This window comes from Palaemon carinicauda, chromosome 10 (assembly GCF_036898095.1).
Source record: "Palaemon carinicauda isolate YSFRI2023 chromosome 10, ASM3689809v2, whole genome shotgun sequence".
Classification (NCBI taxonomy): Eukaryota; Metazoa; Arthropoda; class Malacostraca; order Decapoda; family Palaemonidae; genus Palaemon; species Palaemon carinicauda.
In genome coordinates this window covers 19,844,375-19,854,992 of record NC_090734.1, presented here as the reverse complement: position 1 = coordinate 19,854,992, position 10,618 = coordinate 19,844,375, and positions in this window count along the sequence as shown.

Genomic DNA, 10,618 nt, shown 5'->3' with positions numbered 1-10,618 from the left:
AGCACGTGGCTGAATTTTTTTTTTCTGAAATGCCGTTTATTAGAATGTTAGCCATATTTCCGCGAGTGCCCCTTTTTATTTGTTTTGCATTTTTTTGCTTAGTCATGTTACCGTAAGGAATTGGCAAGTAGTGTCGCAAAACTTATATTTTTATAGTGTTGGAAAGTGTTTCTAGATGATCTGGCTACCCATGCCTATCTTTTTTTAGCCAGATATGGCGTATATATAGGTATGTGTTCGATTTTCCGGTGATTGCCCTTTTTTCGTTTTTTCCCAATTCTTTCAAAATTACTACGTACTAAGGAACTATCACAGAGTAATGATTCCTCTAGATGTTTATTTGTCGGAAAATTTTGTTTACTTTTTTTTTTGATTGAATATCATCAATTTTTTTTAGCTAAAATATTATATTGTTTTACATTTTTTTTTTTCGATTTTATTTCCCTTCAAAAAAATTTTTTTGGGTCAGAATTTTAATTTTATAGTCGTAAAATAATTGTCAATTATCCAGCAACCCACCATACAATTTTTATGCATATCCAATAATAATTAGATTAGTAAATAACACCTTGAAATTGACATACCCTTCCTACATTTCAAGTGGCAGATTAGGGAGTCTGAGTCAGTGTGGTTGGCGGCCATTTTGTGGACATATCCGAAGCGTAAGCTGCCCTATCTATATATATTCTTGTTCCCTATAGAATTTGTGATATTTTGGTATATTTTTACCTGCATAAATATCATATTATATATTAAATATATGTATTTTTTTACGAAATTTCTAAGTACTCAAAAAATTACCTTTAGATATGGCCCCTGATATAAATGTAATTTACAAAATAATGAAGATTTTTTTTACATATTTTTATTTTAGGATAACATATGTTTATTCCCTAAAAAAATTAGCCACTTCCTATTTCATTTGGGTACCCAAAAAAATTCATGAAATCTGGACAAATTTTTTTGGCCAAAAAAAGTTACCCTTTTTTTCTCATTTCAGATCTTCACCTCCATGGGTCTGACTTCATCCAAAATACATCAAGATGTGTCCTAAACATTCAAGAATCAATTCCTAAAAGGAATTGTGTATATATGTATAAACTTTTTTTTTATGAATTTTTATGTCAGGTCTTTTTTTTTCTACTTAATTTTTTAAAATATTTATAATAAATAGTTTTTCTGCAGATGAGTAGTATTTATCTTTACAGTTGTTTTAAGCATTCATTGAAGTTTTTTTTGGCAAAAGAAAAAAGGAGGTTACTGCAAAAACTGATTTTTCAAGAATTTTTTTTGGCGTCGGGGTCGTTCGCGTCCGAGTATACCCTTAAAGGGGTGTCCGAGGAGCGTACCTATCCAGGGTTAATAAGGTTTAATCTTTGTTACAAGAGCCGTAGCCTACCGGAGGCGTCATGGACGCTGTCGCTCGCTAGGTATAAGTTTAGTTAGTCAGAGCGACATTCACTGTTGTTTTGCTTTAATAAATTTTAGCTATTTAGCGTTACATAGGATTTCCTTTCGTGCTTTAGTATTATTTTGGCGAAGTATTCGCCAATTCTGGCCTACGCTAGGCCATTTAGCCTAGTCGTTTGGTCCTAGTACTTCATGCATGATTTTGGTTTTTCCAATTGTATTAAAATTTTATTGAAGCTTTAGGCTATGTTTTATACATTTAAGATTATGTGGAATATTTCCAAGATAGTATACGAGTGAGTTTCGGTGATTTAGGTAATCGATTCTCTTGGTGCCTAGGCTAAGTTGCTTATGGAGCCTTAGTATACTTTCTCATACTCCGCGGTTGCTTTCTTTTCTTCGGAGAAGGTATGCAATCCCTTTCCCTCTGTTTAAGCCTTGGGCTTATCCCTAAGTGGTTTATCTGAATTAATTTTCGATAAAACTATACTGGGGTGTAACTGTACCTTCCTGTTCCAGTAAGTCTGGTTCAAAGAGGGACAGAACAACAGAGTTTTTTAGTCTGAGTCTGTGTTTGTCTGGCTTGGGGTAGAGTCTCCCTCGCTGACCTGACACAGACATAGGAGGCTTAACCTCCTTAGGTCACTACCGAAGGTTTCTGTACGAGATGATTCCTTCTTTTGTGATCTACCAGACTAGTCCTTGTTGCTGTTCTCGGGGGAGGATAAGTTTCTTTCCCTGGGAGTAGCAACACCTTCCTTGCTTTGGTACTCTGGGAGCTGGCAAGTATTGCTGGCCTCGCCCCTTGGATCTCCCTTAGGCTAAGATAAGTTTCTTGGCTGCGGGTGATCCGTCACTAAAGCAAGGTTGGTAGGACCCTCTTTTGTCCCTTCCCCCTCTATCTCTGTAAGGGCCTAGCCATTACAGTACTGTACGTCATTCTACATCTGGACCTAGAATAGGTTAGGATGTGGAATTGACTCAGTCCTTTGCCGGCCGGCAGAGCTGCTGGCCGGCACGGGTCTTCTGTTTTGAGTGCTGCTCGGACCTCCCTTGGTCCCTCATCCATGCCTGCCTGCAGAGTCAGACAACATTGGTCAGGAAGCCTGAATTATATTCTCCCCTTCCTTATATGCACTCTTTCGGATTGCCGGGCTTGGAGGTAGTGTACACTCTTATCCCGGCATCCATTCTGTTTTCTTTTAGTGCTGTACCCGACCCGGCTGCCGGCCTCATAGGCCGGCAGCCGGGCAGTTGTAGTCCTCTGGTTCTTTTGCTGCCGGCTGGCATCGGTCCTGTACCTTTGCCGGCCGGCTAATGTCAGCCCTTGTCTGTCGGTCGCCAAGAGTGTGGCCGGCAGCCGGGTACTACCTTGTGTAGTGGTCGGTCAGCAGTCATTGCCGGCCGACATTGGCTGTGCCGGCCGGCAGTTACTGCCGGCCGGCACATGCATTTGAACCAGCGTTCTGCCGCCTTATAGCTGTTAAGTAGTATACTTTAAAGCTAGTTATGGTGTGTGCCGGCCAGCAAGTGCCGGCCGGCACATAACCTCCTATACTGTACCAGTATTCTTCAGTATAGCATATTCTGTAAGATGAAAACTATAGTATGGGTTTTGGTACAGCACTGTGTGTTCTAACACTTTTGTGTTTTCTTGCTCAGCCCTTTGCTGTTGCCCTACAGATAGGAAAGTGAGTTCTTTCCTGTCTATTATCCAGGATTTTAAAATCATTGCTTAGGTGTGAGCTCCACCCTTTTCCTCTGGAAACTTTGCATTGGTTATTCTGGAAGAGATTAACCATTTGATTTTATTATCTGGAAGGCTGCAACAATGGGTTGTGAGGGAAACACAAGTGTGTGTCTTTCCTTTCTGAATTGTTATGCTATACTATGCATATCCAGTGATACATAGTTCACTTGATACTCATGGAAATTTCTTCTCTTAACAGGAGGACCCTCCGAAGTGCGGAAGTGTTTTCTGCAACGTCCGCAGCAAGAACCTCTGCGGACATGAGTTTTGTAGGAGACACGCAGCATGCGCTGTCTCCAAGGATGATCTCCGGTATTGGGACCCTCAGGTATGTACGGTATGCACAAACCTGATTACTGAGGGCTTTGATTCCCCTAGGACGGCGGAATCAAGGGATATAGCAAGGGAGAAGCTTCGTACCTGGGTAAGGGGCTTCCAAAAGAACACCTCTGGACCTTATCTTCCAAGTGAGAAGATGAGGGCATATCTTTTCCCTAAGGCATCAGCTGATGCAGTGATTCCCCAGCCTCAAGAGGAGATCCCCCAAGATCAGATCCAGGTGGATGCTGAAGTCGCGGTGGCGATGCAAGACATCCAGTTAGATGACAGGATGTCTGACGTGGACGAGCGTCTGGAGGAAGACCTCCTGGCAGAAGCCCAGGATGAAGTTCAAGCCCCAGACGTTGTAGAGCTGGGACAGGCCCTCTCTTCTATTGTTGGTATGATCCAACAAATGCAGAAGGAGAATCAGGAGAAGGCAGCTGCAATGGAGCTGCGGATGCAGTGCCTAGCAGAATCACATGGGCCCCAGAAAAGGCTCAATGTGAAAGACCTTCCCTTGTGCACAGATGCTAACCCATGGAGGTATGCTGAGCACATGCCGATGACGACTGGAAAGATCGTCATCTCGGATAAGCTGAGCTCAGTTCCCCTAGAGGAGGTGGAATTCTGGCCCAGCAAGGCATCATATCCGGACTGTTATGTCCGGCTGAGGAAGGAACCAGCTTCAAAGGAGGAGACAGAGCCGAAGGAGGTCATAGTGATGGACCATGCTAAGGCTCAAGCTCTACTTTCATCCTCGATGAAAGAGAGGGGCTTCTCTAACTCAAAGGTAGCTGCATTGAGCAAAAAGCTCCCTTCCTTTGTGTCCTCTCCTGCTAGAGCCTTCCTCTTTTTACAGAAAGGGTTTGCGGCTGTACTAAATGCAGTTGAGGCCGGCAAGCCTTGCCCCTCCCTGGAGGAGTGTAAACCCTTGTCGCTGGCCCTGCCTATGGACCGCAAAGACTGGAAGGACGTCCATCTTACGTTCTCAGTTGGGAAGTTGGAGGCTGATATTGCCGGACGTCAGTTCGGCAAGGACCTCCCTAAGCTGTCTGACTTTCTTTTGCGAAGAGAGTTCGAGACAAAAGAAAGACTGGCTGCCTCTATGTCTCTTCAGACTACTCTTGAGACGATGGCAAGTGACCCCAAGGTCCATGAAATGTTCATGGTAGTGGCCAAGACTCATCTGGCCACAATGACGAAGGACCTTTATGGCTTCGTCAAGGCGAGGAGAGCTTGTAGGGAGTTCGTGTTCACCTCGGCTACGCTGAGGCACGAGCCAAGGAAACTAATCTCCTCCAACATTTGGGGCAAAGACCTTTTCCCTACCGATTTGGTCAAAGAAGTTGTTGATAAGGTCGCCTTGGAGAATTGAAACCTTCTCCAGAAGTGGGGCCTGGCTATCAAAAGAAAGTCTTCCCTGGATGAGGGTCCTCAACCAAAGAGGAAGACTATAAGGACTAGGCTACCGTCTCGGCCAGCCAAGCCTTTTAGACAGCAACAGCAACTGCAATTGCCATTGCCTGCAGTGCCCCAGATGATGGCACAAACCCCGACCACTTTTCAGTGGGTACCCCAGGCTGTATTGACACAGTCCACAGCATTCACCCCAACGTTCGAAGGGCAGTCTACTCCCTTTCGAGCAAAGCCTAGAGGAGCAGCCAGAGGCTCGTCTAGGCGTCCCTCAAGGGGAAGTGGATTCAGGGGTGGTCGTGGTCAGGGAGGCAAGACCTCAGGACGGCAGTCCAAGTGAGATGATGCCGGTTGGAGGGAGACTTAAGAATTTTCGGGATCGGTGGACCTTCGATCCCCGGGCCCACAGCCTACTCAAGAATGGACTGGGCTGGAGCTGGTACAGCACTCCACCCCCGTGCCTTCGGTTTTTCCAACACTCCACCCCCGTTCTGGAGGAGTACGTTCAAGAACTGTTGGAGAAAAATGTGATCCGAAAGGTGAAGTCCATCAAATTCCAAGGGAGGCTGTTTTGTGTTCCCAAGAAAGACTCGGAAAAGCTCAGAGTCATTCTGGACTTGTCGCCACTCAGCAAGTTCATAGTGAATTGCAAATTCAAGATGCTAACACTGCAACACATAAGGACCTTACTGCCCAAGAGGGCATATTCCGTCTCTATAGACTTGTCAGACGCCTATTGGCACGTTCCAATCAACCGTCGACTCTCCCCCTACCTAGGGTTCAGGCTACAACGAAGACTATACGCCTTCAGAGCCATGCCATTCAGGCTAAACATAGCCCCAAGGATTTTCACGAAGCTTGCGAGCGTAGCTCTCAAACAATTACGCCTAAAGGGAATCCAGGTAGTAGCCTACCTGGACGACTGGCTGGTGTGGGCAGCATCCGAGACAGAATGCTTGCAAGCTTCCAGTCAAGTGATCCAGTTCCTAGAGTACCTAGGCTTCAAGATCAACAGAAAAAAGTCTCGACTTTCTCCATCTCAAAAGTTCCAGTGGCTGGGAATCCACTGTGACCTTTTGTCACACCGTTTCTCCATCCCGGCGAAGAAAAGGAAGGAGATAGCGGGTTCTGTCAAGAGACTTCTAGATTCCAAAAGGATATCAAGACGCGAACAGGAGAGGGTACTGGGATCTCTCCAGTTTGCTTCAGTGACAGACCCAGTGCTAAGAGCACAGCTAAAGGATGCAACCGGAGTTTGGAGAAGTTATGCATCAAATGCGCGAAGAGATCTGAGAAGACCAGTTCCGCCTCGGCTACGTGCTCTTCTCAGGCCTTGGTCCCAAGCCAGACATCTAAAGAAGTCAGTTCTTCTTCAGCCACCTCTCCCGTCGGTGACGATTCACTCAGACGCCTCGAAGGAGGGATGGGGAGGTCACTCTCATCGGAAAAAAGTCCAGGGGACTTGGTCCAAGCTATTCAGGACCTTTCACATAAACTTTCTAGAAGCTATGGCAGTGCTCCTTACCTTAAAGAAAGTCTCCCTGCGTCACTCGATCTACATAAGGTTGGTGATGGACAGCGATGTAGTTGTGAGATGCCTGAATCGACAAGGATCGAGGTCACCACCTCTCAACCAGGTGATGTTGGCCATCTTCCGATTGGCGGAAAAGAAGAAGTGGTACCTGTCGGCAGTTCACCTTCAAGGAGTCCGCAATGTGACAGCGGACGCTCTATCCAGGTTCACACCGATAGAGTCGGAATGGTCCTTAGACGCAGGATCATTCTCCTTCATTCTGAATCAAGTCCCAGAACTGCAGATAGACATCTTTGCGACGAAAGACAACAAGAAGTTGCCCCTGTACGTGTCCCCGTACGAGGACCCCTTAGCTGAAGCAGTGGACGCGATGTCCCTCGACTGGAACAGATGGTCCAGGATTTATATGTTCCCTCCTCACAACCTTCTGTTGAGGGTCCTCAACAAACTGAGATCCTTCAAGGGGGTAGCGGCAATAGTGGCCCACAAGTGGCCGAACAGCATGTGGTTCCCCCTGGCATTGGAACTCCGGCTGAAGTTTGTACCGCTACCAGATCCAGTTCTGACCCAGCGAGTCCAGAAGTCGACTCTCTGCGCTTCATTACAGAAAACCCGGACCCTGCAGCTCATTATTTTCTCTCCCTAGCGGTGAGAAAGCGTTTCGGGATTTCGAAAGCCAGCATAGACTTCTTAGAGGAATATAAGTGCAAATCTACTAGAAGGCAATGTGAGTCATCTTGGAGAAAATGGGTGGCCTTTGTCAAGGCAAAGAATCCGCAGGAGATCTCGACAGACTTCCGTTTATCTTTCTTTATCCACCTCCATGGTCAAGGGTTGGCGGCTAACACGATTTCAGCGTGTAAGTCTGCTTTGACAAGACCCATTCTATATGCCTTCCAGGTCGACCTAGGTAACGAGATCTTTAATAAAGTTCCGAAAGCCTGCGCTAGGCTCAGACCTTCAACACCTCCAAAGCCCATTTCATGGTCTTTAGACAAAGTTCTTCATTTCGCTTCTCTGTTGAGCAATGAAAAGTGTACGTTAAAGGATTTGACACAAAAAGTTATTTTCCTATTTGCACTCGCGTCCGGGGCCAGGGTTAGTGAGATCGTAGCCCTCTCGAGAGAGGCAGGTCGTGTTCAGTTCCTGGATGGGGAAGAACTGAACCTGTTTCTGGATCCTACGTTTCTCGCCAAGAATGAGTTACCCACCAACAGGTGGGGTCCCTGGAGTACTGCCCTCTGAAAGAAGATGCATCTCTATGTCCAGTAGAATGCCTAAAGGTCTATCTTCATAGAACTTCAGACTTCAGGGGTGGTCAACTATTCAGGGGAGAAACATCAGGCTCAAATTTATCTCTGAATCAACTCAGAGCGAAAATCACATATTTTATTCGCAGAGCGGATCCTGACAGTACACCCGCAGGTCACGATCCGAGGAAAGTTGCCTCATCCTTAAATTTCTTTAATTGTATGGATTTTGAACATCTCCGTTCATACACTGGCTGGAAGTCTTCCAGAGTGTTCTTTCGCCCTTATGCAAAGCAAGTAGAGGAACTAAAGAGATCTGTGGTAGCAGTGGGTCGCGTCGTTAGCCCTACTGTTTAACTCTGCGAGGAACAGTGGTTTTAATTGGGACGATTAATTCCAGGGTGAGTGTGTAGTTACATACTGTACTACAAACTAAATAAGGGCACTGAGTTGCCCATATAGACTGTTCCATTTTCAAAAGGTGAACCTAGCATAAGTGCAGACATGTGTGCCGAGCGTTTCTAACGCTAATGTGATTGATTTGTAATACAGACTTTTATGACTTTGATACCTCGGTATCTTAAAAAGTGGCATTTAATGTTTTTCTTTCAGATAAACAAGTTCTGTTTACTATCATACTTATGCTTAATGTTTTGGGTTATCCTCTTCTTATATATATATATATATATATATATATATATATATATATATATATATATATATATATATATATATATATATATATATATATATATATATATATATTGTTGTTAACCTGGCTATTTATTGTCTGTCAATAAACTGGTTCTTGAGAACCTTGCGTCTCTTTCACCTGTGTCAATTTATTGGTATAATTGAGCCTTCATTCTATGTACCTTATCTGGTATAATTCTAATAGAATTGTTCCTTTATGCAAGCTATGTTGCATTGGTTTTCCTCCTGGGCAGATATAAAACCTTTGTCCAATACAAGTATTGTGCTGAGAACTGGTCGATATTTCATATTGACGCAGTGGTTCTTTACAAACTATGCTTTACTTAATATAGGGTGAGACCACTATATTAGCTTGCCTGGTATTCATACATATGTATATGTACTCTTCGAGACTTTTCCAGAGTCTAGTAGGACTCTTCCCTGTAGGGGGCAGGAAGCTCTAACATGGTTTATAGTTAGGTGAAAAGATGTATAACGGTAACATCTTAGGTCTCTAGGTCTAGTCGACCGGGAAAAATTACCTCCGGGGAGTACGGCACGTTCTGAGAATCAACAGATACAGTAATGCTCTGGTATACTTCCATCAGGACGACATGGCTTGAGCCCAAAAAACGGATTTTGAGCGAAGCGAAAAATCTATTTTTGGGTGAGATGGCCATGTCGTCCTGATGGACCCGCCCTTGCCTTTCTAAGAAAGGGCTGTAGGACCCCTCCCTACATACAGTATCTGTAGCACCTCGTGTACGCTACAAGGAATACAGATGGCGTCAGGATTGGCGCCAGGCACGCTTACGAAACGGGAGATAGGGAGCCTTGGGAGCGGCTCCCCCTTTTTCTTTCCCGAATTCGTTTCTTGCCAATTGCCCCCTGCGATATGAAATCTCTGTTCGGGGTGCAGATTGCCATGTGGCATGTCAAGAATACGTCCTCTGATATGTCGCGATATCCCTTTCACGAGGGATATTCGCTCCAGGAGTTAGAATTCTGGTATCTTAAGGTAAATTCTCTGGGAATATCGCCGTAGTTGTAATATACCCTAGGAAGCTACCCTATAGGAACTTCCATCAGGACGACATGGCCATCTCACCCAAAAATAGATTTTTCGCTTCGCTCAAAATCCGTTATATATATTTATATATATATATATATATATATATTTATATATATATATATATATATATATATATATATATATATATATATATATATATATATATATATATATATATATATATATATATATATATAAATATATATATATATAGATATATATATAAATATATATATATATATATATATATATATATGTATATATATATATATATATATATATATATATATATATATATATATATATATATATATATATATATATATATATTGACCACCAAACAATAAACTACACTTTTATCATATTGTATTCACCAAAATACTATACTAAGTCCACAAAAGGTGGAATAGTATCCATATATCAAAACGAGTGCAAAGTCAACTCAAGGGGACAAAAAAATTACCACAAAAATCTCCTTAATTTTAATACACAATATTTAGGCAGAAATAACACCAGAACCACAATAATACAATAATAAATGATGCACACTCACTCATACACTCCCTGTAAAAGAAAACAATTACACGATTAAAGATAGGTCATCAACTCATACGTACTAAAAGGAGAGAGGGTCCAGAAAGGAGAAGGCCAGCGAAAAGTAAGAACATCCTAACAAATATAAATTAATATCCCTAACAAATTTACTAAAACGCTTCTAGGGGTCTCCGTAAAGAGGACAATAAAATCCCAGGCTTGAGGCTTATTCCGTGTGGCAGGAAGCAAGGATCCAAGACAATGGCGTTGAAAGTCTTTTTTACAATGCTCCAATAATGAAGACAGCCCAGGATTAAAGGTCGTGGGCCCGGCACACAAATATAGGAATCAAAATTTTTACCTTGGGACAGAGAGGTCCCCTTGGCTTTTACTGAACGAAGGGCAGTACAAAATATGTAGAATAATAATTCTTGCTGGAGACTAAGGCTATCCAATGATGATATGGCTTCAAAGCGTAGCTCTGCATTGTGGCGAAGAAAAGTATAATTCCAATAGCAAACTCCTCCAAGCGTAAACCTCTATCCCTCGGATAACGAAGGAGTGCAGCCACGTAACCACCACAACTGGAAAATATAAAACAGTCGTTAGCCAATAATAAACACCAAAATGACCACCGGTGA